This window comes from Peromyscus californicus, unplaced genomic scaffold, assembly GCF_007827085.1.
Source record: "Peromyscus californicus insignis strain IS unplaced genomic scaffold, ASM782708v3 Scaffold_11__1_contigs__length_118956290, whole genome shotgun sequence".
Taxonomy (NCBI): domain Eukaryota; kingdom Metazoa; phylum Chordata; class Mammalia; order Rodentia; family Cricetidae; genus Peromyscus; species Peromyscus californicus.
Window position 1 is genome coordinate 29,584,165 of NW_026294402.1, and position 22,443 is coordinate 29,606,607.

General features: G+C 40.2%; 1 pseudogene; it reads left to right on the top strand.

The window, feature by feature from the left end:
* LOC128102512 (60S ribosomal protein L9-like) overlaps positions 1 to 15,788 on the top strand; it is a 33,002-nt pseudogene extending 17,214 nt beyond the window's left edge.
* The last annotated feature ends 6,655 nt before the right edge of the window (positions 15,789 to 22,443 follow it).

Consider the following 22,443-nt stretch of genomic DNA (forward strand, 5'->3'; position numbering starts at 1 on the left):
ATTGCTGGGGCTTGCTCACAAAAAAAGTCCTAGGCTCAGTGAGAGATTGTGTCCCAAAGGAACAAGGTTGAGAAGCCTATACTGAAGCCCCTGAGATCCACTCCCCATCTCCTGCACAGTGTCCCTTCACACTTGTGCATGTCTCCTGGGGGCAATCCCTTCTTCCCTTAGATACCTTACCCAGTTCCTACTTTTAAAATCTCCCTGGACACCAAACATCAGTTTCCCAGGGAAGAAAAAGTGGCCATTACCTGTTTGCATTGCAAATAGTAACTCTAGCTTTGGTGACAATTTTCTGATTTGGACTCTTTCTCCTACTGGACATAGAATCTTAGAGTTCCAGATTTGAAGGCTTATTTGTTTTTATAATTATGGCTTCTGGTAAATGGGCTGGCACACAGTAGGCATGTAATTCATATTTGTTGAATAAAACCCATGGACTCCCATTATTTGCTAAGTCCCTGCTGACTTCCCTAAACACAGATAATGTAAGCTGAATTGTTAGAGTAGCAGCAATTGAGAATCTGGAAAGAAACTCAAGGAAAATTAAGAGCTTGCTTCAAGAGCTATCCGTGAGCAGACTGTCTCTACGTGTCCAGGAGGAATTGCAATGTGGTAAGCTCCATGAAAACTGCTGGCCACCCCTCCATTGCTGAAAAATAACACGTCACCTCTGTCGATAGCACATAGAGCAGAGTGTGGTACCTTCCAGGGTTGTCCCCATTGGGCGAGCAAGCCTGAAGATAGCAATCCAGGATTCTTACATCTACAAGAGAACCCCTCTAGGCCTGACACTGTGATGTACTATTATTGCAGGCACGGTGGGAAGGCATTTGGATAGTAATCCTGGCTGGGTTTCCGGGCAACTGCAGAGAAGCTGTAGCCCCATGAAAGTACACTGCTACAAACGAAGCGAATTTCCATTTCATTTTTACTCCTCTCCGAGCATTCTATGACGGGCCTTGGATGTTCCCACTGCCCATCAGCACTGTTGAAAGTCAGATCAAGAAAAATGGGAACCACCAAAAGTCAGGACATAAGAATAGCAAAGACTCAGCCAAACAAACAGGGTTGTGTGAATAGGAGAAAACTAGGGTTGAGAGTAGCTAGACTGGTCTTGATTGTCAGGCCAGGAAATGGTCCCCAGAACGTTCAGTTTCTCCAAATGAGCTTAAGTTTAGCATGTATCAATGTTGATAGAATTGAGAGGGTGGCATTTCATAATTGTACCCTAAGGAACCCTGCCAGTCCATTAATGTGAAGCCTCTAGCTTAAGGACAATTAGACAAAGACTCAAGGAAGTCAAATGTTTTTCCCAACACAGTTTGTAATAGAACTAGGAGGAGAAACCGAATCTCCCTCTTCATCTCCACCACCACCTCTCTAAGAAGCATCAAAGATTCTTAGAAGACAGCATCCCTTGCTAAATAAACTTTTGAGCTTGTCCTCTGTCAAGCCCAGTGGCTGCAGACAGCTAAGCTGCTGCTCCAGAAGACCATGGGCCTCGGGGCTCATTTGTGTAAGGTTTACACCCATGAATCTGTGTTTGTGGCTAGATATCACATTGAGCATGAAAGTCAGGTAGCATCCTGGATATACAACAAGCGGATATTTCTTCCCTTGTTCATGCTCTCTGACCCCGAACTTGATGAGGTCCCTAGGGAGTTTATCTCACCATGCTTTCATTCCTGAAACCTTTGCAATTTGACTTCCCAACAGCTCCTGCCCCGCCTGCCCTGGATTTGTACACACTCATGCACCCGCATGCCCAGCCACACTTACCAGATTGAAATAATTTATCAAGTGGTCGTGCTGCTCATCACTTCCACACAGTTGGGCTCAGGAAAAAGCTCTGGGGATACGTGCAGTCCAGGAGTTATCTTTCCTAACATGCTGTTTCTAGATTTCCACACACATGCACTGGATGTTGTAATTAGTACTGTACACTGTTGTGGTCACACAGTTCCCAATGGGCTGCTGGATCCTTAGGTAGAAGAAGACTGCTTACTGTTCTGATTTCAAAACAAGGGAACAACACTTGGGTGTCTGCTTCTTGTTTGATTATTTGTGTTTGACAACAGTTTATTGAGACTGCAAAGTTCCAGCCTTCGGCTGGACTGTGGGAATTGTAAGAGAAATAGCTATGGGTCCCACACAGAGAAGAGAACAGAGAACCTGTCCTAGAAATGATACAAACAGGCACTATGTCATAAGCATGGACACATAATGAGTTACGGAAGACAAGAGCAGGAGCAATTTGTTCAGCCCTGAAGAAAGGGGAGAGACTTTCTGGGGTAAATGTTTAACCAAGTCCTAAAGATCTAGAAATGTTGATAGATAAACAGAGACTGACCCCTAATCTGCTTCAAGATAACCCTGAATTACCCTTCCTCAGGATTTCTCCCTGGCCCTTTTCCAACTCCCCTGACTCCAGCAACACACTTATTTATGATCACCAAATCCAAACCTCACGCTCCTTCTGAGGTCTAGCCTTGAATCTCATCTTGGTCTTCTTCAGAGAACTCCACCCTGCTCTTAGCATGCCTGTCCTTTACGATGAGAACTTTAAAATTACCTCTGTGTTCTTCGCCCCCAGACCTTCATCAACCTACAAATAATTCCATCCAATTTGGAGGCAATTCCTAGCCCAGCTCTTCTCACTCCGATAAACCTCCACTGTACCTTTTCACATCAATGCTCTCCTACCTGCACCTACCCCTCCAGGTCATTACAGGACCCCCAGTGGTTATCTGGCATTGCACTGAACTACATACATTCTATGTTTATTTTTATAACATGTACTTACTGAAATAAACTCATAGTTATAAAAGCTATGCCAATATGTCTTTCTGTATCCCCTTACCCTCATTTTGTGATGATAAGAGATGATACTTTTTAAAAGGTGCTTTATGGTCTCTTCTTAATATTTCAAATCCCCAGCATCATATTCTTTCACTTTGAAGCCATTATTAAGTAAAATGCAGGTTTCTTGAACTGAAAAACCAAGACAGCCTGGCTAATAACCAAGATGAGTCCCAAATTACTAAGGGGCAGGTAGTGTATATAGTCTGGATACACTGGACAGATGGTGATTCACATCCTAGACAGGAAAGAGACAATCAAAGACCACTTCACATTACTCAGAATAGAACACAATTAAAACTTGAGAATTTTGTTATTTCTGTAATTACTACTTAATAATTTTTTAACATAGGTGACATATAGGTAACTGAAATTTCACAGAAAAAAAAATGACACAATGATTACCATATTTCCAGTTACAGAGGAAATTCCCCTGTCTTTGTTCTAACTTTCTCTAAACAATAACAAAAACAAAATCCTCTCATTTGCTGTGTTTCCCTGATTAAAGTCACCCATTGTGTTCAGATTAAAATCTGAACTTTTAATTAGACATATATAGCCATTTTCAGGCTGTCCCTTAAATCATTCTCCAGTCTCCACATTCTTCCCCATACACAATGCTGGGGCACACTGTGACCTTCTGTGATTTATCATCTTGATACAACCTGTCCTCTCTGCTTGAAATTCTTCCCCTGTCCCAGACAGAGATGGAGGCCCTCCTGTGTGTGTGCTCATCACACCTTGTAACACTGCGTGTTGTAAATTGTGTCCTTCTCAATGAGATTAAGAATTTTAGCAATGACACCTATGTCTCTGTCAAAATTATATACATCAAAGCCTGCCACAGTAACTGGTACATAGGGGACACACACACGGCGGGGGTTAGGGGTTGCTGAACTTAATCCCCCATGTGGTTAATTTGTACATTTTCAAGACTTGATTCAAATGTTTCCTCTTCATTGAAGCCTTTCTCGATTTCACCAGGCATCCATAACAATTTCTCCTAGTCTTTTTCTCCACTTGCTGCACTGATTTTATTTTTAATTTATCTGCCACAGAATTGAGTTACTGAAGGATAGAGAATATCACTCCACCTTGCAGCCAATTTAAGGTTAGAACTCAACAACACTACCCGAATGAATCATTAATTTCCAGAAAAGGGAATTGAGATTTAGCTATGTTGGGAAATTTTATTAAAAGTCAGACACTGATATACATGGGGCTCTGGGTTCACAAGATTTTTTTTTCCCTGACAACAAAAGCTAGAATTTCTGCTTTTTCTATGCAGGACCACTCCACTGAACTCTCCACAAGGCAGCACTCCTTTTCCCAGATGACAGGAACACCCCTACAAACAGAGAGAGAGAGAGAGAGAGAGAGAGAGAGAGAGAGAGAGAGAGAGAGAGAGCAGTGTGTCCACAAAAGGCAGCTACTGACAGTCTTCATAATCAGGTAGCAGATTATGGTCTCAAATGACCCTGAGAAGCAGTGGGGCCACTTAGCACACTCTAAGTCAGTCTGTCTGTGCTTCTCCCTGTCATAGAACCTGCATCTGACCCTGCTGTTAAGTAGCTTTGTGACCTTGAGTAAGTCATAAGTCACTCTGAGCTTCTGTCTTCTCAACTATAAGAATGAAGAGAAATATCCTGCACGATCCTCAGGAAGAAAACAGATAGCAACAACTGCAAAATGTACACTTTTCATATAGCTTGTTATTGAATTTCTACAGACCTATTGGCATAGCAGGAGCCAAATAAACACAAATCATGAGTGGCATCAAGCTATTCTTGGCCTGCATGACAATCTGTTCCCTTTTCAACAATTTCTTGTCATCCTGAATCCTCTGTAGCTCTCTTAGTTGGCTTCCTAGACCTCAGTAGTGCAAGGAAAAGAGAATTCAAATTCAAATTCAAAGGCATGCTGAGTGTTAACTCTTCTACAAAAGCAACTCCAGCTACTGTTGATCTAATATCTTGTCCTGTTTTACATGACTTTTACAATCCATATCATGGCCAGGCAGAGGGTACACTGAAAACATACACCATTAAAAACGTACACAAAAGAAATCCCTGAATAACAGCAGATCGAAGGAAATGTATGGAAGCACGTCCCTTGGGGTTCTCAGCATTGTTCCAAATGAACTGTGTAGACACTGTTTATGCTTCTCTACAGAAGGACCGAGCACCTAGCATTAGAAATTCAGCCAAATGAGCTGAACATCCAGGAATGGGTTAAGTCCATTTCAAGTGAACCTTCCCAAGTTAATCACTTCAACTTTTATATGCCTGATATTGTAAACCAAAAGTTTTCAAGTTATGAGCCAAGTGCCCTTGAACAATATGGAACTACTGCAAAAGACTTCAGATTTTATTGGACATTAAGTGCCATCTATGCCTTAGAAAAAAACAGTGGTTTGTGTATATAGCTACACTTACTTTATTTTCAAGTGCATTATATATAAATAAAATATATTATCTGCAAAAATCATTACTGAATTATAATAGCTGTTTGTCATTGTGTGTTTCCCTACAATAAAAAAATTAAAAGGCAGTAATAATAACATAAAATTTTATGGTGGGGAAATTGGAAAGGGGTGAGTTCTGAAAAATATTTGAGTGTAGAATCAGATAAACTACCAGCACTCTCCTGCCCTATCAGGTCACCCAGGTCCAACAGCTGCTTGCCAGAGACACCAACCTCCTCTGGTCCTGTCTCCCTTCCTCTGAGACTCACCCACCCACCTTACTAACATGGACTCTGTAGCAATCACATGTGGCACAAACCAAGGTAGGCTACTTCCTCCACTTCTCCCTCCATTTGGGTCACCTAAGACCTGAGGCTGCTTTTCAAGGATCCCCACATCCTCTCCAGCTAGCTATCACATGGACCAGAGTCCCACAGCTCTGCCAACTGCTCTCCTGAACCTTCCTATACCCTATCTGTTCTTGAGGCCCAGGACCAGTCCACACTCCCAGGGATATTTCTTTCAGGTTCTTTGATTAGACTGCTGAAGACACCAGATTTCAGCAGAGAAGAGAAGACCTGAATAGAAGTTATATACTCAAACACCAAACAAACAGAGGAAACCAATATCCAAACCCACAATGAATTAGCTTCATCCTGAACACTGTACACACCTCTGCAGAAAGACTAAAGATGACTTGAACAAGAAAGAAAGAAAGAAAGAAAGAAAGAAAGAAAGAAAGAAAGAAAGAAAGAAAGAAGGAAGGAAGGAAGAAAGACAGAAAGAAAGAGAGAAAGAGAGAGAGAAAGAGAAAGAAAATCACTCAGCCAACAAACTGTGAATGTGAAACTTCCAACACAAAAAAGAAAAGAAGAAAAATCAAAATAACACATCTCCTCCAAAAAATAAAAGTCCCATAGCAATGCTCACTAATAAAAATAACGTGGAAGAGCTTACAAAGAATTCAAGGGAATAAGTCTAACTATGGTCAAACAACTTAAAGAAGATAAAAACAGAGGGGAAAATGAAATTAGGAAGTAAATCCAAGATATAAAAATAGAGTTTAAATATTTTAAATAAACAATTTCTGTAAATTAGTAAATTTATTCACCTAGTAGTTTTGTTGAGTCCTAACTTGAACTAACCAAAAGGTGGAGTAATATTCTCCACCCTTCTGTACTCAATTCTGTGGTAGATAATTTTTAAAAAGAAAATCAGGATATTAAGTAGAGAAATCTACTAGGAGAAATTGTTATGGATTCCTGGTGTAACCAAGAAAGGCTTCAACTGAAGAAGAAATGTTTGAATCAGTTCTTAAAGACATACTAATTAATTACATGGAGGATGAAATTCAGTTTCTCTCTCTCTCTCTCTCTCTCTCTCTCTCTCTCTCTCTCTCTCTCTCTCTCTCTCTGTGTGTGTGTGTGTGTGTGTGTGTGTGTGTGTGTGTGTGTGTGTGTGTGTCCACTATGTACAAGTTACTATGTTAGGCTTTGATATATATATATAATTGTGACAAAGACAAAAATGCCCTTGCTAAAATGCTTAATTTGATTGAAAGGGATAAAATTTACAACATACAATGTTACAAGGTGTGATGAGCACACACAGGAGGGCCTTCATCTCTGTCTGGGATAGGGAGAGAATTTCAGGCAGCGAGAAGAGGTTGTGTCTGTTTTGATTTATGAAAATTCAAATGGAAATAATACTGGAAATAAGAAAGCTTAATAAACCAGTTAAAATTCTCAGTGCAAAACCTCACCAGCATATTGTATCCTGTTGAAAATAAAAAGTCGAGTATGGAAGACAAAGTAGAGGAATTGGATCACTCAGTAAAGATTAAAAAAAAACAGAACATGAAAGGGAGTTTGGGAACACCATGAAAAGACCTAACTTCTGAATTAAGGCATGGGAAAAGGAGATTAATACAACAGCAGACATAGAGAATAACATCTCTGAAATCATAGGAGAGAATTTCCCAAACTAGAGAAAGAGGTGCCTAGTCATATATAAAAGGCATATCAAACACTGAAGAGATAATACAAGATAAGAAATTATAGTTAAAATATTAAAGATACAGAATACAGAAAGGATGTTGAAAGCTGCATGGGAGAAAAATCAAGTTACTCATGAAGGCAGACCTGTTAGAATAATACCTAATTATTCAGCAGAATAATTTAAAGGCAGAAGGGTCTTGAAAGACTTACCTCAAGTCCAAAAAGACCATATCTATCAACTGATACTATTATACCCAGCAACCGTATCTATTAAAATTAAAGGAGAAATAAAACATTCACAAAGCCAACACTACAGACAATTCTAGTTGGCATATTTTGGTTTGAAGAGAAGAATAAGCACACTCAAGAGGTCACCAGGAACAAATAAACAATTCCAGGACAGGTGATCAAGATAGATCTGACAAGGCCTTATCACAAAGTTAATATGATGATAGGCGTTAACACACACTTTTCAATAATAACTGAATATTAATGATCTCCACTCCACAATAAAAAGAAACAGAGTAGCAGATTGGATTAGAAAATAGAATTCATCTTCTCTATCTCCAAGAAACACCTCACCAGCAATGATAGATTCCTCCTTAGGCAAAAAGGACAGAAAACAGTATTCTAAACAAAGGAAACTAAGAAGCAGGCAGGTATAGCCATTCTAATATCAAAAAATATGACTTCAAACCAAAACTAGTCAGAAGAAATATGGAAAACAGATCATACACATTAAAGGAAAAAATCCACCAACAGGATATTACAATCCTAAACTCATACATACCAAACACAGGAGCACCTAATTTCATAAAAGAAACACTATTAAACCTAAAACCACATATTGACCTAAAAACACTGATAGTGATTTCTATGCCCAATTCTTACCAACATATAAGACATCTGAAATTAAAATAAACAGAGAAACCCTGGAATTAAATGTCATCATAAATCAAATGAACCTAACAGATATCTACAGAATATTGAATCCAAACTCTATAAAGTAGATATTTTTATAGACAGCCTACTGAAGTTTCCTCAAAATCAACATTCTATTGAACAAAACAAGACTCAACAAATGTAGACATTTTGAAATCACACCCTGCATTCTATTTGACCATAATGGAATAAGGTTTGATAGCAACAGCAACAGAAACTACATAAATACACAAACTCACAGAAATGAAACAACATACTATTGAATTGGGTCAGGGATGTATTTTTGCAGAAGTAAATATAAAAATTGCTACAACCTGATGAAAATAAAAACACAATATATCAAAATCTATGGGACACATGAAGGCAGTCTTAAGACGACAGCTTATAGCATGAAGTGCTCCCATTTAAAAAAAAATCAAGATATCTTAAATTAATGATTCACTTGAAAGCTTTGGAAAAACAAAAGGAAACAAACAGTAAAAATGAATAGTTAATCAAAATAAGGGCAGGAATTGATGAAACAGAATTTTTTTAACGGTGCAATGAAAAGATCAAGGGAAGATTGATAAAACTTTGGTCAATTGAATCAAAAGAAAAAGAGGGAGGATACAGATTAACCAAAGCAGAGATGAAGTGGGGGGGGTTATAATTATAATAGACACTGAGGAAATTCAGAGAATCATTAGGACATACTTTAAAAATCTATATCTCACCAAAATGGAAAAATCTAAAAGTAATAGATGAATTTCTAGATATATATGGTATACCAAGCCTACATCAAAACAAAATAAACAATTTACATAGCTCCATGGCATACAGTAAGATAAAGGCAATGCTAAAAACTCTCCCAACTAAAAAAGTCTGGGGCCAGATAGACTCAGTGCATAATTCTACCTTCAAAGAAAAACTAACCCTGATAGTCCTTAAATCAGTTGATAAAATAGAAGATGAAGGAACATTTCCAAATTATTTTTCTAAGGCCAGTATCACTCTGATACCAAAATCAAAGACCCACAAAAAAAGAAAGTTTTAGAGCAATATCTCTGGAGAATATGAATGTCAAACTTCTCAATAAAATACTTGCAAATTAAATTCATGATTACCCAAAAGTATTATCCACCATGATCAAGTCAACCTCATCCGAGAGATACAGGAATGGTTCAACATACATAAATCATTAAGCATAACCCACCACATAAATAGACTCAAATATAGAAACCACATGATCATCACATCAGATTCAGAAAAGAATTCTGACATAATCCAGCATCTCTTCATGATAAAAGTCCTAGAGTTTCCAGGAATATGGGGGGCATATCACAACAAGCCCACATACACACAGCAAGCCCACAGCCAGCATCTTGCTAAACAAGAGAAAACCAAACATCCTTATTAAAATCGGGAACAAGAAAAGTTTGTCCACTCTCTTGCATCCTATTCAATATAGTACTTGAAGTCTCAGTTTAGGCAATAAGACAAGTGGGAGAGATAAGGGGGGACACAAAAAGGAAAGGAGGAAGTCAAAGTATGCTTATTTGTGGATTCCATTTGTAGAACACCCTAACGACTCCACCAGAAATCCCCTATAACTGATAAACACATTCAGCCAAGTAACAGGACATAAATTTAACACATACACACACACATACACACACACACACACACACACACACACACACACACACACACACAGAGAGAGAGAGAGAGAGAGAGAGAGAGAGAGAGAGAGAGAGAGAGAGTCAGTCAGTAACTTTCCTATACACTAATTACAAGCATATGCTGAGAAAGAAATCAGGAAAACAATTCCATTCACAATATCATCAAAAATATCAGAATAAATCTAGCCAAGGACGTTAAAGATTTGAACAATGAAAACATTAAGACACTGAAAAAAGGAAACTGAGGAAGATACCAGAAGATGGAAAGACGTCTCATGCTCATGGAATCGAAGGATTAATGTGGAAATGGCATCCTACAAGAAGCAATTTACTGGTGTTATATTAAGGAAGTGGTCTCCTGTGCCAATGTGTTCAAGACTACTTCCTACTTTCTCTTTTATCGAGTTCAGTGTAACTGGTTTTATATTGAGGTCTTTGATCCACTTGGACTTCAGTTTTGTGCATGGTAATAGATATGGATCTATTTGTAATCTTCTACATGTTGACATCCAGTTATGCACCATTTGTTGAAGATGCTTTCTTTTTTTCATTGTACAGTTTTGGCTTCTTTGTCAAAAATCAGGTGTTCATAGGTGTGTGGGTTAATGTCAGGGCCTTCAAATTCTTATATCCTGCCATATTACTGACAATGTTTATCAGCTGTAGAAGTTCCCTGGTAGAATTTTTGGGGTCACTTATGTATACTATCATACCATCTGCAAATAGTGAAAGTTTGACTTCTTCCTTTCCAGTTTGTATCCCCTTGGTCTCTTTTTGTTGTCTTATTGCTCTATCTAGAACTTCACAACATACTATATTGAATAATATGAGGAGAGTAGACAGTCTTGTCTTATTCCTGATTTTAGTAGAATCACTTTGAGTTTCTCTCTATTTAATTTGATGTTGACTGTTGGCTTGCTGTAAATTGCCTTTATTATGTTTATGTATGTTCCTTGTATCTCTGATCTCTTCAAGACCTTTATCATGAAGGGGTGTTGGATTAGATGCCTTTTCAGCATCTAATGAAATGATCATGAGGTTTTTTTCTTTCAGTTTGTTTATATGGTGTATTACATTGACAGATTTTTGTATGTTGAGCCATCCTTGCATCTCTGGGATGAAGCCTACTTGATCATGGTGGATAATTTTTTTGATGTGTTCTTGGATTCGGTTTGCCAATATTTTATTGAGTATTTTTGCATCAATGTTCATAAGGGAGACTGGTCTGTAATTCTCTTTCTTTGTTGCATCTTTGTGTGACTTGGGAATCAGAATAACTGTAGCCTCATAAATGGAGTTTGGTAACATTCCTTCTGTCTCTATTTTGAGGAACAATTTGAAGAGTATTGGTGTTAACTCTTCTTTGAAAATCTTTTTTGAATTCTGTACTGAAACCATCTGGTCCTGAGCTTTTTTTTTTTTTTTTTTGGTTCGGAGACTTTTAGTGACTGTTTCTACATCCTTAGGGATTATTGGTCTATTTAAATTGTTTATCTGGTCTTGACTTAACTTTGATATGTGGTATCTATCCAGAAAATTGTCCATTTCTTTTAGATTTTCCAATTTTGTGGAGTATGGGTGTTTGAAGTATGACCTGATGATTCTCCGGATTTCCTCGTTGTCTGTTGTTATGTCTCCCTTTTCATTTCTGATTTTGCTAATTTGGATTCTCTCTCTCTCTCTCTCTCTCTCTCTCTCTCTCTCTCTCTCTCTCTCTCTCCCTCTGTCTTTTGGTTAGTTTGGATAAGGGCTTGTCTCTCTTGTTGATTTTCTCAAAGAACCAACTCTTTAGTTTATTGATTCTTTGTATTGTTCTCTTTATTTCTATTTTACTGATTTCAGCTCTCAATTTGGTTATTTCCTGGCATCTATTCCTCCTGGGTGACTTTGCTTCTTTTTGTTCTAGAGCTTTTAGGTGTGCTGTTAAGTCAATAGTGTGAGATTTCTCCAACTTCTTTATATGGGCATGTAGTGCTACGAATTTTCCTCTTAGCACTGCTTTCATAATGTCCCATAAGTTTGGATATGTAGTACATTCATTTTCATTGATCTCTCAGAAGTCGTTAATTTCTTTCTTTATTTCTTCCTTGACCCATTGGTGATTTAGTTGAGCATTATTCAGTCTCCATGAGATTGTAGGCTTTCTGTAATTTTTGTTGTTGTTGAAATCTAACTTTTAGCCATGGTGGTCTGATAGAATACAGGAGATTATTCCAATTTTTTTGTATGTGTTGAGATTTGCTTTGTGACCAAGTGTGTGGTTGATTTTAGAGAAGGTTCCATGGGGTGCTGAGAAGGAGGTATATTCTTCTTTGTTAGGGTGGAATATTCTGTAGATATCAATTAAGTCCATTTGAGTCATAACATCTGTTAGGTCCCTTATTTCTCTGTTAAGTTTCAGTCTGGTAGATCTGTCCAGTGGTGAGAGTGGAGTATTGAAGTCTCCCACTATTAATGTGTGGGGTTTGATGTGTGATTTAAGCCTTAGTAATGTTTCTTTTACAAATGTGGGTACCCTTGTATTTGGAGCATAAATGTTCAGAATTGAAACTTCATCTTGGTGGATCTTTCCTGTGATGATTATGTAATGTCCTTTCTGATCTCTTTTGATTGATTTTAGTTTGAAGTCTATTTTGTTAGATATTAGGATAGCTACACCAACTTGCTTCTTAAGTCCATTTGATTGGAAAGCTTTTTCCCAGCCTTTTGCTCTGAGGTAGTGTCTGTCTTTGAGGATGAGGTATGTTTCTTGTATGCAGCAGAAGGATGGATCCTGATTTTGTATCCATTCTGTTAGCCTTTGTCTTTTTATAGGTGAATTGAGTCCATTGATATTAAGGGATATTAATAATCAGTGATTGTTAATTCCTGTTATCTTTTGGTGGAAGTGCGTGTGCATGTATTTCTCTTCTTTGGGATTTACTGCTGTGGGGTTATCTATTGCCTATGTTTTCGTGGGTGTATCTGACTTCCTTAGGTTGGAATTTTCCTTCTAGTAATTTATGTAGGGCTGGATTTGTGGATAGGTATTGTTTAAATCTGGTTTTGTCTTAGAATGTCTTGTTCACTTTGTCTATGGTGATTGAAAGTTTTGCTGGGTATATTAGTCTAGGCTGGCATCTATGGTCTCTTATTGTCTGCATTACATCTGTCCAGAATCTCACAACCCACTCTTCCACTGTTGGTGGGAGTGTGAACTTGTTCAGCCAGTTTGGAAATCAGTGTGGTGTTTTCTCAGAAAATTGAGGATCAGTCTTCCTCAAGACCCAGCTATACCACTCTTGGGCATATACCCAGGGAATGCTCAATTATACCACAGATACACATGATCAACTATGTTCATTGCAGCATTATTTGTAATAGCCAGAACCTGGAAACAACCTAGATGGCCCTCAACTGAAGAATGGATTAAGAAAATGTGGTACATAAACACAATGGAGTACTACTCAGCAGAGAAAAACAATGACATCATGAAATTTGCAGGCAAATGGATAGAACTAGAAAATATCATCCTGAGTGAGGTAACCCAGATTCAGAAGGAAAAATGTGATATGTACCCACTCATAAGTGAATAATAAATGTAAAGCAACAAATAACCAGACAACAACCCACAACTCCAGAGAAGCTATCTAACAAGGAAGACCCAAATAGGGATGCATGGATCACCCTGGGAAGGGGAAGTAGATGAGATTTCCATGAGTAAACTGGGGATGAGGGGTGGGCAATGGAGGGTATGGGATAGGAGATGAGAACATAAAGGAATGGTATGATCCAAATGGAACAGGGATGGAGTGGGAAAGCAATGAAAGAGATACCATGATAGAGGGAGAAATCATGGGGAAGGAGAGAAACCCTGTGCTAGGGAAGTTGCCAGGAATCACCAAGGATGACCCCAGCTTGGACTACTAGAAATAATGGAGAGGGTGCCTGAACTGAACTGGCTTACCTCAGTAATCAGATCAGTGAATACCCTAACTTCATCACAGAGATTTTCTCCAGTGACTAATGGAAGCAGATGCAGAGATTCATAGCCAAACCCCAGGCAGAGCTCCATGAGTCCAGTCAAAGAGAGAGAAGAGGGATTCTATGAGTAAGTACATCAAGATCATGATGGGGAAATCTGCAGAGACGAACAAACCAAACTAGTGGGAACTCATGAAAGTTGGATCAATGCCTGTGGAGCCTGCATGGAACTGGACTAGGCCCTCTGCATGGCAAGACAAATATGTAGCTTAATCTGCTTGAGGGGCCCCCTGGCAATAGGATCAGAATCCACCCCTGGTACATGAGTGGGCTTTTTGGAGCCCACTACCTATGATGGAATACCTTGTGCAGCCTTGAGGCAGTGGGAAGGGCTTGGACTTGCCTCTACTGGATGTGTCTCCCCATGGGAGGCCTTGCCTTCTTGTGGGAGGGAGTGAGGGTAGACTGGGAGGGGGAGACAGAGGGAGGCAGGAGGAAAGAAGAGGGAGATCTTTGGTGTGTAAAATGAATGATAACATTTTTCTTAATAAAAAATGAGGCAATTTACAGATTCAATAAAATTCACACCAAAATTACAATGTAATTCTTCAAAGAAAATGAAAAAGTAACCATAAGTTTCATATGGAGACACAAAAGATCCATGATAGCTGAAACAATTCTGAACAATGAAAGAACAACTGGAAGTATCACATTCTAGATTTCAAGTTATACTACAAAGCTATGGTAATACTAGCATATGACTGGCATAAAAACAGGCAAGTTAATCAATGGAATAGAATTGAGGATCCACATATAAGCCCACACTCATACAGCCATGTAATATTTGACAAGAGGCCAGTAATACATGTTGGGCAGGGGAGACAGCATTTTCAACAAAGGATGCTGCTCAAATTGGATAACTACATGTATGAGAATGAAAGTAGATTCCTACCTCTCATCCTACACAAAACTCATGCTGTGGAATGTTCTGCATGCTGTGAATGGGTTGCTCTGGTTGGTTGATAAATAAAAAGCTGATTGGCCACATATAGATTAACAGAAATAGGCTGAATTTAAATGTAAGAGCTAGTCAGTTGCAAGCCTGAGCTAATGGCTGAGCAATTTTAATTAATATAAGCCTCTGTGTGTTTACTTGGGTCTGAGTGGCTACAGACCAGGCAGGACACAGGAAAACCTTCAGCTGCAAACTCAAGTCCAAATGGATCAATGACTTAAACATAAGTCTTGATACCTCGAATCTGGGAGATAAAAAATTAGGGACTATACTTGAACTCGAGGGCACAGGAAAGGATGGCACCCCTATTATACATGAGTGGATCAGCAATCAGACTGTTGACATACTAGAAAATGTGAACATCACTCTGAAGGAGTACACAGTATTGTTAAAAGCACCAGAGGAAACCTCCAATGAGACTTCAATCACATTAATGTAGAACTGAGTCTCCTTGCAAAGAAAAAAGAAAAGGTTCCCACTTAACAAATGGCGAAGAAAGAGAAAGGAACTGGCTACTGTACGAACTATCTGTAGTCAAGTTCAGAACATGAACAAGGGTGCTACATTGGGATCCCATTACAAGAACAGGGCTGTGTCTGCCTACTTCCCCACCCACATTATTATTCAGGAGAATGGATCTCTGGTTAAAATACAAGATTTCTTGCATGAAAAATAAATCACAGGGTTCAGATGAGGACATGTGTTGCTTGCTCTGTTTCTTAAGCCCAGAAGGATGAGTTAATCCTTGAAGGACATGATATTGAACTTGTTTCAAATTCAGCAGCTTTGATTCAGCAAGCCACAACAGTTAAAAACAAGGATATCAGAAAGTTTTGGATGGCATCTATGTGTCTGAAAAGGGAACAGTGCAGCATGCTGATGAGTAAGACCTAAGTTACCCAGCTCCAAAATTAAGATCCTGGATTGTAAGTACAATTTGGGATGGCTTTGGAGTCAAGCAATACTTCTATTTTTAAAAAAACTAAAAACAAAATTGATAGGTAAATAGATAAAGCGAGAAAGAATCATTCTGAGTGAGGTAGACCAGACCCAGAATGCCAAATATCCTATGTTTTCTCTCATTTATGTGTGCTAGTTGTGAATCTTCAGATGTTTGTTTTCTGTTTGCAATACCCATTGAGGTCAGGAAATCAGGAAGGGGCTATGGGGCAAATTTCAAGGGAGGGGTGATAGATCACAGTGGTATAAAGGGCTGAAGGGGAATAATGGTACAGGAAGGGTGAAATGATGATGATGAGTGGGAGGGGAGGGTGGAGAAGAGGCATGAATACAATGAGGGATAGCTAACAGTAAAGATATTTTGAAAGCTTCATATGGAAAACTACTACTGTAGAAGCTTCTTAAGATGCACATGTTCACACACACACACACACACACACACACTCACACACATACACACACACACACACACACACACACATATATATATATATATATATATATATATATATATATATAGAGAGAGAGAGAGAGAGAGAGAGAGAGAGAGAGAGAGAGAGTTTAAATGAAGTTACCCTGTGATGGGGCGACAATGCTCCTACCAGCTACAACAGTCTAACAAATACAAAACTTAGTACCGGGAATGGGTTGCATCATTTGGAGTTGTGGGCAAGTGAAGTCCCACAGACCCACAAACACTACAGGCTATTGTCAATACTCTTTGATACCCTTCAGAACTTGAGGGTAACACCATATTGCTGAAAATATCACACACTTGAGTCACAGAGCAAGGAAACACCAAGCTGGAACTCACCTGGAAGCTTCATCATTACTGGCTAGCTTTCATAGTGCTGGAAGGTACTATGCACTCTACTGGGGTAGAAAAATAATCACCAAGATTTCCTAGATGTGAACCCTTCAAGCTACAAAAATGATTGCCCTGGCAATAAATGACCACTGGTGCAATAGTGGTTCAACTATTATAGGAGTAACTAACTACTTTCTGATTGGGTTTAAGGCCCACTCCATAAGTTGAAACCACCGATACTGGGGCCTAGATCCTATGGCTCTAAGAAGTCATAGGCCCTGGGGGAGAACCTACTATGAGCATTCTGTTGAATGGACATAGAATTAAACCGACTTCTAATTGCTTATTGTTACACCCATAGATTAGTGCGTCTCTCAACCTTCAGAGAAGTGTTATTCACAGTAAATGGCAATTAAGATAGAGACCCCCAACTAGTCATGGTTAAGAGAGTAAAAGACCAGAATGCTCAGTCCAAAATGAAGTGCCTGTATCACATTCCCTTCTCCCAATACTTGGGGATCATTGTGAAAGAGGGAACAGAAAGACTGTAAGAGCCAAAGGCAGTGGATGACCACAAGGAAACAGTATTTTCTGGATACAGCAGGAAAGCCACCCATATGAATTCACCGCTGTTGAGACAACACGGACAAGACATATGTAAACTCAGGCCAGACAAAATTCCATGAGGAAGAGAGGAGTTGGACACGAAATGTCACCCCTCACTTAGGAGACAATTGATAGCTCTTGATAAAGGGAAATTGTGTTTTCTTTAAGGGTTCTGCTCTAAACGGGTTCACCACCCTCCAGTGAAGGTCATACATACAAGAGTATACATACATACATACAGAAAGACTGTAAGTATGCATAATTGGACTTGATGGGTTAAAAATAAATAAGTAAAAAGAGGATACCACATGGTTGGATGGGCTTGGAAGGGGGAATAGATCTGGTTTGAGTGGGGGAGGGGTAAATATGATCAAAATATACTGCACGAAATTCTCAAAAAGTTAATAAAAAATGAGAGGATGAAGAAAAATATTTGGCATTTCAAAAACAGCATCAATACTAAAAGAGTTTGGGGCTCACTCTTACAGTCAGAGCCGAAGCAATCAGCCAGGGTACTGACTTGGGAGGCAGTGTCTCAGAGCAACCTTAAAGCATCTGCGGTTGCAGGGTGACCTTGAGAAAGACTCTCCAACTCTTGAAGATGAAGCTATTCGCGTCTCTCTGCCAGCCTAATCCACCACACAACCCTGGCACGAGATGCAAGAAGAGCTTATCTTTCCTCCTTCCCATCTGGGGGGCCCTGTGGGAAGGGGAGGGTAACAGCAGCTGCCAGCTGAGGGCCAACAGGAAGATGAGCAGAAAAGGGCAGCAGCGGCACCACCCAGGCAGACACAAGCCCCTCTCCTCTGTTCCTCTCAGATCCCTTTCCATCAACCCCAAATGACAAGGCACCAGCGAAAAGTGAGTCTGTGGAGCACGGGGCCAGGAAAACACAGCGGTGCCGAGCAAGGTGACTAACCTCATCAAGCCATCACAAATTAAATACTGTCTGTGCAGGAGAGTTCATCCCAGCTTGCTCTGGGAACGGGAAGCCCGAATTTTTCATGTTCCAGCCAGATAAGAGGCTGAAAGCCAGCCAGCCTGTGCAGGTGAGAAAGAGATGTGTGAACCACAGGCTCAGCAGGCTTTGTGTTAGGTTGGCAACTAATTGCCAGCAGAACACACTGGTCACTCAGGCAGGTCACTGCCGGCCATTTCAGTGACACAAACATGGAACCTGGTAAATTGATTGAAGGCTCCTTTCTTCCCCACTGAGCAGCAATTGCAGAATAACCAGTCACTGATGAACCAGTGAGCCCCACTGGGCCTTTGTCTCAGCGCTGGAAGGGTGCTGTTACTATGCGCTGGGTTCCAGAGAGAGCTGGGAACAGGAGGCTTCATTAAATGTGGTCTGTGAAGTGCTCTGAGGTCACTCCATGAAAGCTGAGTGCCTAGTACAAACTATTATCATTAATTAATGATTGTCAACAGAATTATTTACTCTGTGTTTTCGGGTCCAGAAGGCCTTGCTTACTGGTAAAAAAAAAAAAAAAAACAAAGTCCCCGGCCTTGTGTTTCAACCCTGCCCTCCCACTGCCAGCTGTGGCCTATAGAACTGGCTCATTCTTTTGAATTTGTTTGTTTGTTTGTTTGTTTGTTGTAACCCTGTAAACAACCTTCCTTGGGTCTCTAACTAGAGAGCGAAGTGTTTGGTGCCAGCTTTCACTATAGACACAAACAGCCTCCCATACAGAGGAGTCCTTATTAATGTAAATGTAAGCAGTGAAGTGAGAGAGGGAAGTCAAACAAAATCTCTGCTGCTTTGGCTTGGAATAGGAAACAAGAAGTCCCTTGGCGGGGAGGGGGATACGTGATTAATCCTAAGCAGAACAGAAGGCTGGAATGTGGAAGCATTTCTGCTCAGACGGTTTCTACAGATACGCCATCATGACCTCTGAAAAGCAATGATAGGCACCATCAGAAGGGGCATGGGGAATTCTCAGAGCCACTTAGCCTATTGACAGGACAGGAATCCTCTTTTTGTGCCATCTCCACCCCACACAAAGAAAAAGCCAGTTCCACTTTGATGTCCCCCTTCAATTAGTTAGGATAACATTTGTATAGAATCCCAGCCCAGAGTGTGCCTCTGAGATTAAGGAGCAGCAGCTCAGGCATTAGGGAACAAAATAACCCTATGGAACAATGCGTACCTTCCCATCTTGACTGCCACCTGGCGCTCACCACACTGGCATCTGAATCAAGGGCATTGTGGATGCAAGACAAGAGAATCCCCAGTGAACTGTAGCTTTTATGAATAAATTGTACTTGCCAAAATTGGCCTGTTGTTTGTGGACATTGATTTATTTTCTCTGATTTCTCTCTGATTGTTAGATTTTGGCTGGTGCTTACTGATGTGAAAAAGCCATCTCGTACTGCTGATAAATCTAAAGATAACGGCAGAGGTCAAAAAAATGAGAAGGAAAGGAAAAGAGGTATGCTTACTGTACAATGGTAAAAATTTTTAAATGTAAACAACAAACCTCCGTGCTCATTTCGATGGCACTTCACCCCACTCTGTAATTGGGAAATTACCTGGGTCATTTGTTGGTGTGCATTTTTTTCTTCTAGAGTGAAAGAGGGCCAGAAAGGAAGGTTTTGTTCTGTCTGAGCATGTGCTCAAGCGTTCCTGCAAGATTCTCTTGTCAGTCCCTTCCCTGCTGCTCTCCCTCTCTCTCTCTCTCTTTCTCTCTCTCTCTCTCTCTCTCTCTCTCTCTCTCTCTCTCTCTCTCTCTCCTCTCTCTCTCTCTCTCTCTCTCTCTGTGTGTGTGTGTGTGAAAGATTTTAGCAAAGCAATGCTCCAGAAAATAGTGCATGTCCCTTGCACCTAGCATGTTCAAGGTCATTTGAACTGGAGTAGTCAAGATCTTCAAAGTGAACCAGAAGTTCTCTGACTCAGTCTGTCTCAGTGGTCCTCTCTCCACTAGAGTTTCAGGGACAAGGGTACATCTTTTAGCCATGCATGCATGTCTGTGTGTGTGTGTGTGTGTGTGTGTGTGTGTGTGTGTGTGTGTGTGTGTCTGTGTGTGATGAACTCAGTTTAACTTCCAGGTAGACGAGTCAGGAGAGAAAGAAAGCAGGCCACGGTGGGCGGGTGTTCTTGATTGATCTATTTCCACCTTTGGATCACAGCTCTTGGAACATTACACCTAAAATAGGTCAACAGGGATTTGGGATAAAGTGGGATAAGCTTTAGTTAATTATCCCAATGAGCAGAATGTCTGTGTTTAAACCCTGAAGCTGGATTTAATCACAGAAGATGAGGATATCCTCCAGACATCCACAACCATTTGAAAATTGACCAGAGGGGCCTTCTCTCCAGAGAGCTAACTTGTTCAATAATCGGGAGCAAATGCAACAATTGTAATAGAGACCTGTCTTACCAGGGCTCAGCCACGTGCTGGCTCCTAGTGTGTCATTTTAGGTAGCAACCCAGCAGACCAAGTTCAAGGGACAAATGCAGGCTCTGATCATTTCTCCACATCCTTCCTGTCGGGTTGGGTCTGCTCAGTGGTACAAACCTCAAATCCAATACAGCAGAGGACAGAAGAGGCAAGAAATGTCTGTAGAGCCTGGGTGGGGGAGACATGAATAATACAAGTGCTGAGATGGGCATGAGAGATGTTTTAAAGCCTTAGCTTAAGACACATTTTGTATTTAACGATAGTTTTCCTCTTCAGTAATCTCATATGGATGAGAGCACAGTGTAGCCCACCTCCTCGGGCAAGTGCGGCTAAAAGGACTAACTTTTGCCCTAAGTCAATAGCAAATTGATTTATTTCAAGAACAATTTGAAAGCTGCTAGAGGAAAACAGTTTAGATTCACCTCAGCTGACAGCTCAGAGAGAGAGAGAGAGAGAGAGAGAGAGAGAGAGAGAGAGAGAGGAGAGAGAGAGAGGCTTTCTGTTACCTTAATGAAGCAGAGATCAGCAGAAAACTTTCCACAGATTTGTTCCCAATCATCATGCACCCTCGGTCACAAAGGAACATAACACAGCAGATGTAGTGCTAAGACTCAGTCACCTCTCCCATATTTGCCTGCTGTCTTAATGTTTGCATTTTTTCATTTGCTCACTTGCCATATATCCTACATCCTTTTTCAGGCCAAGAATCAGATCCACTTAGGTACAGTGGTTCAAAAACCCCAAAGGTACTATGATTGCTTTGAACAGGGGTTGGTATGTAATGGTTGGTTAATAAGTGTCAATGATAAAATAAATTGATCTGGCAAGCGTTTGTTGGTCACCTAGCATCCACAAGGTATTGAAATATTTGAAAAACTTCAAGTCTGCACTCAGGAAGTCTTTAGAGGAATAGAAGATCTATGAACTGAAGACATGTAAGAAGTACACAAGGAAGGTGAGATAAATGAGTGCTGTGTCATGGCCCAGAATAGACACTTAGGATACAAAGGCAGGAAAAGTAACAAGAGTCACCCTGACATATGATTTGGATTTTAAAAGCAAGATTAGAGCTTTGACTAAACACAGTTGGGGTGGGATTTCAGAGAAATGGCCATCATGTATCCATGATGGCAAAAATGGCCAGACTGTAGCCATACACTAGTGTCTACATTGGTACCTAGATGAACAGGTGAAGCTCAAATGCAGGTTCTTGCTGCAGAATCGTCTTTCTGACCTGCTTCTGGAACTAATGAACTTACCACCATCCAGGAATCAGAGAAATAAGGTATCTTGATGAATCACACAGTCAGTGCAAGGCAGATACCATCCCTGGATTTCAAATCCCAGGTACTATGTTGTTGGAGACCCTGAACTTCCCAGATCTCTAATCCTGCTAAGTCTCACCCACTGCCTCCCCCAGGGGCCCTCTGAGAGACCTCAAAGTGACATATGCAGAGCTTTCTGCCAGACTTTCAAAGCAAGAACTGCACTTCTGAGGTGAGAACGGATATGAGAAATTTCAGCCTAAAGAGTGATTTTCCCTCAAGGCTGTCATAAGCACCTGAAAGCAGGGGTTTATAATGGAAGTGCCAACACAACTGTGACTACACTGTGCGAGAGTGTGACACTGTCCTCAAGTACAAGCACTAGAATAAGAAGGAGCATTGAAATGATGCTTGGAAGGACATCCAGGATATATAGTCATCTCTTTCAAGATCATCACCTCTCCCGATCTGTTCCATTTCCAGCTAAAGAGATGTGCAAGTT